The following is a 5,090-nucleotide window of genomic DNA, read 5'->3' as shown; positions in this document are numbered from 1 at the left end:
TTGACGGACCCAGGCATCAAAGCGGCGGGAGACGTTTACGGCTACGGGGTGCCGGAAAGTGCGTGAGTGCAAGCGCCGCCGCGTCATATTCTGATTTCCAGAACCCAGAGTCTGGAGGTGAAGTCTGCCCTGGGCTAGGGCCCCTGCGCGTGGGAAGGGGGTCGTGAGAGACTTTTACCGTTGACTGTCTCTCCCTCCCTGCCGTCCTAGAGGGTGTCGGGGCGAACCTCCGTAAGAGTTTGAGAAGGAAGGGAGCCAGCGTGCGGCGGGATCAGGCACCTGACTCCCGGGAGGGCGGCCTGGGCCACCACGGGGTGGGCTGGCCGCGGGTCAGGGCTCCTTGGGCAGTTTGGAGAGGTAAATACGTTGGCTTCAAGAGGGTGGGCTATTTTAGGATGAACGACCTTCGGATCTTCTCTGTTCATTCTGTTTGACTCTGGGCAACGTGGATGCCCTTGCTCCCAAGAGCGCCCCAAACAAGAGTCCGAAAAGGTTTGAAGCAGTTCCTGGGATAGGTATTCCTTACACTTGGAGATCGCTGAGGTACGGAAGTTTCACTAAGTTGTTTGCCCAAGGTCACAGACTAACTGTACTAATCCGGAGCACGACCTTTGGAATATCAGGGTCCTTCCCTCGCGAAGAAACACTGGCACCTTAGAGCAACAGCATAACTAGAAGAATCTAAGTGACGCTGTTCTTCTAAAGCCTAGCTGAATTCTCTATGATTTTAGGACCCAACCCACTCCCTGTTTTAGCATGTCAAGACCTGAAGTACTTAAAAATGACTGGTACCATTTCTCATCTCTGAATTCCAATAATAATGTTCTCTCTCTTCCCGCAGCATTGACTAAGTGTATTATTCATAAATAAGTAGTAGGTCTAAGCAAAGTCTTTGTGGGTTAAAATGTGATCCCCATGGGAACAGAAATCCAGGTTATGCAATAGTTACAACATCTCACCTCCAGATCCTGCTAGTATGAGAAGAATATCTTAATATTGACTTTGTACAGAGTTCTAATTCAGTTTATTATAGCTATTTGATATGGAAGTAAGCTTTCATTTTGATTTTTTCAAGAAAATTGCCAGTGTTTCATGATAAAAAGCCTCAGGAAGTTTAAGCTAGAATTGATGAGGGTAAGGAGGTGTTATGGTAATCCCAAATTACCTTAAAGTAGTGTGCTTTTAGAGGAGAGGATTTACTGACGTTCTCACTCTATCACCCTCCCTCCCAGGGAGGAGGAGTTGTTATGGATATGTTAAGTTCTGAGACACTGGGCTGTGTTCTAGGGGTCACGCCAGTGACTTTCGTTCTCCTTTAGTACTTGTACAAGCTGCTTAAGTGGTAAGAAGGTCTGTTTCCTATTCTCTCTTCTTTACCTTCAGCCAGGCATAGTACCTACCCTTTCTGAACATACATAACTACCTCCTTTCAACTTGGATAATCTGGCTTCTAGGCCTATACCAAGCTGTACGCCAGCCTTTAGGGTCAAAATCTCTTGCCACCCACCTGTTTGAGTATATGTATATCTTTTGGTGCTGGCAAGTGTATTGGAATAATCTTTGAAATTTTCTAGGCTTAACTAGCTTGGGAAATGTGCCTCACTTGTTTCAATCGAGTGTACTAGAGCCCAGTGACAACAATGTACTGCCTTTCTTTACCAGTTTTCCTTCAGTTTTTATTGTCATCTGAACTTCGTGGAGAGGAATGATTAACAAAAACTTTGGGCACTGTATTCCATTTTGCGTTGCTATAAAGAAATACCTGAGGCTGGGTAAATTGTAAAGAAAAAACGTTTTACTCATACTCTGATGGTGCTGGCATCTGCTTTTGGTGAGGTCTCAGGAAACCTACTCATGGTGCAAGGCAAGGGGGGCTGGCATATCATGAGAGCAGAAGTGCAATCGAGAGCAAGGGAGGGGCCCGGCTCTGAAACAACCAGCTGATACTAATAGAGCAAGAACTCGTTTATTACTGCAAGAACAGCACCACTCCGTTCATGAAGGATCTGCTCCCCTTTTCCCAATCACCTCCACTGGGCCCCATCCCTGACACTGGGCATTACCTTTCAACATGAGATTTGGAGGGGACAACCAACTAAACCATATCAGGCACCCTAACCTCTCATAAAATGACAGTTCTCTGTTAGCCCAAGACTGGAGCTGGTTAAGTCTTCACTCCTTAACCTAGAATCATTGTAAAAGCTATTGATGGGGACTCTCACTCAGCCCCCCTCACCACACACATCCAAGTCCTCGGAATAATAGGGGATTTCTCTTAGCCCTTAACTTGTTTGGCTCTTAAAATAGTAACCTCTATGACTTCAGGAGCAGCTTCAAGTCCCCGCTGCACTCAAACTGTTCATTCACTAAATTGTGAACCCAAGGAGACCTATTTCTCCCAGGGGCTAAAATAAACCTAAAGGCCAACTGTATAATAATAAAGACAAACTATGCTAACCCATATAAATTAACAAAGAACTGGACACATTTACCTAACTACGCTAGCTAAATTTTTGCTAGGAAATCTGTTATTTAAAAGGGCAACTTAAGCCAGTTCCCTAAAAGCTTTCACAAATTACAAATTATTAAGTTAAAGCTGTGTTTCTTAATGGGAATTAAATAGGATGAAATTTACAATTTGAAATATCTATGTAGATTTAATTTTGAATTATCTGAAAGGCATGGGGTTAAGAGTCATTTTCCAATAAGATTAAATCACAGTGGAAATGGTTCTTTGCCCAAATATTTTTTAAATAGTTCTTTGCACTAAGTATATTCATCTCATTTCACTCTCTTCCAAAACTCTACTAAATCTTCAATAAAGGGATGTAAAAAATAAATGGGGAAAATGGGAGAAAAGATGGCAGCTAAAAAAACTTTAGAAGATGGAAAACAGATTAATAAATGTGACTTAGCACACCAGAAAAGTTCCAGTTTACACTCTCAAAAGGATCTGGAACAGGGACCCTAGAATTGAAAATGAAGTAAATTAAAGAGGACTACATGAAAGCTATTTGAGAAAGACTTCTAAGTGTACCACTCATTCCCACAGAAGACTGGAGGTTTATTTCCGGAAAAAAATAATACTAGTTCCTGAGTTACGGGATCTTCAAGCGAACTAAAGTACATGAGAAGCACACTGAAAACAGGGATGAAATGAATTTAGGTATACACAATACTGAATATGGTAGGCCCTCATTCCTCCTTCACTTTTGATAGGCAAATCCTCAGCAGATGGGCAGACTCTGCTCTGGGTAACTGGCCAGCCCAAGAGAAACAATCCAAGCTACTGACATCAGAGGTTCCCCAATAAAGGGCCCACTCAGAGTACCGTAAGTGAAGGTGAAACTCAAAGACTGTGAGCTTTACCAGTGTATACAGATCTGAAAAGCTTTTTTGTCCTTTCACTCATAAGAGTGGAAAGAAAAGGATTACCAGACTTTGGAAGAAAGAAAGCTCAGAAGTGACAAAGACTAAAGCAAGCAGGAAAAGTGGAGCTTTTTTTTTTTTGTTCCTAAATTGTATGCTTCTTATGAGAATAGCTTATAAACTAGTAAAATTAGGATAATTTTACAAGTATTACATGGAAGTAATTTTGGTTCTTATGTGATTTTTTTTTTTCCTACAAGAGGAGCCAGAAAAGCAGATTTATGATCACCAGCAAGAAAAGTTCTTTGCTTAGCTGTTTTACCAGCAGCAGGTACCTTCCAGTTTTTAAAAAATTATTTAAAATAAGTGCTGATACCCAGGGATCCCTCCCCACCCAGAAAGGCACATCCCAATTTTTGTGCAACCATTGACTGTGGGCAGGTTGAACCACCAGTCCTACCTACTAATTGGCAGCTTTGTGATTTAGCTAGATCTCTACTTGCACGTGTATCTCGGTGTCTTCTACCCCTGCTCTTAGACTTTTATTAACATTTCTATTATTTGTTTCACTGAAGTAGAATTGATATACAATATACTATACCTATTTAAAGTGTACTTTGATAAACTTGACATGTACATACACCTATGAAGCCATCACTACAATCAAGATAATAAACATATCCATCATCCCCAAAGCTTATCTCCTATTTTTTTCTTTTTGGTCTCCAGTCCCTATTCCCAGGCTACTGTTATTTTCGAGTATTTTTAACATCTCTGCAGTAGTCTCCAGTTATGCTGAGAGCGATCTGAGTAGTCTAAATTAACTGCCCAGGTACCAATTTCTGTAAATTGTGAAGAGCCCACTATTCACTCGTGGTATTGATAAATTAGCTTCTCCACAGGGGATCCATAAACGCTGGAGAAGGTAAAGCCAGGCTAGGACTGTTTAGTTTTAATTTAACAGCAGCATTATTGCCCATTTCCTTACTAGACACATGGTTGCTGCTCATATTGTCAGAACTAAATATTTAGGGCAATGTTCACAGGTGTTGGGAAAATTATAAAGTAAGATAATACAAAGTCATTAGAGGCTATCTTGGAGAGATGGGGAAGAAGATACAATTGGAAAGGGGTATATGGGCCTGCTAAGACTCTTAATTTTCTAATTCATAATTTGAATGACGAGTACCCAGATGTATATTTTACTTTAACATACATATTTTATGCTCAATTTTTATATAGAATATATATAAAAATGTAAGATGACATGAAATACAAGAAAGCACTGGCAACCTGCCTTTCAAATTATGAAAGATGTAAATTTTTCAAAATACCTAAATGCAGGGAGGCAAGTAAAGTAACAATGAGAATCTACATTATTATACTTGGGGGCTGAACCAAAATAAAAGTAGTAAGACTTAAATTATTCAGCATGATTATTTTTTATTGAATTTTTTATTGAATAACTTTAATCTGTATTTTCTCATAGTTAAAATAACCCTTAAAACTGATCTGAAAGTGTATTTTTATTTTTTTTATTTTTTATAATCAATATTTTTTTATTATGATATTGTAGGGTACAGTTAAGGGTTAGGCATACAAATATGCTTCGTTCAGGCACCCTGGTTGATAAGAGGTGTCTCCCTGTCCCCAGACAGATGTTTACTACCATTAATCCCATCTCCCTTCCCCTCCCCCCCATAGTTTCCCACCACTATCAG

General features: G+C 40.3%; 1 protein-coding gene across 3 annotated transcripts in view; it reads left to right on the top strand.

Annotated features, from left to right (window-relative positions):
* Positions 1-5,090, top strand: part of ETFRF1 (electron transfer flavoprotein regulatory factor 1) — a 14,895-nt gene continuing 9,805 nt past the window's right edge. Inside the window, exons 1-2 of one of the 3 annotated variants that reach the window (XM_021714068.1) lie at positions 16-58; positions 3,632-3,700. The gene's annotated coding sequence lies outside the window, so the exon portion shown is untranslated. Of the gene's footprint in view, positions 59-451; positions 544-3,629; positions 3,701-5,090 lie in introns of those variants that run through there. The other 2 variants (XM_021714066.1, XM_021714067.1) reach the window with 2 other exon arrangements.

The sequence above is a fragment of the Carlito syrichta genome, unplaced genomic scaffold (genome assembly GCF_000164805.1).
Source record: "Carlito syrichta isolate Samal-C Ts95f unplaced genomic scaffold, Tarsius_syrichta-2.0.1 Scaffold305197, whole genome shotgun sequence".
In the NCBI taxonomy this organism is placed as follows: domain Eukaryota; kingdom Metazoa; phylum Chordata; class Mammalia; order Primates; family Tarsiidae; genus Carlito; species Carlito syrichta.
The sequence above is the reverse complement of the archived record's forward strand: the minus strand, read 5'-3'. Positions and strand labels throughout refer to the sequence as shown.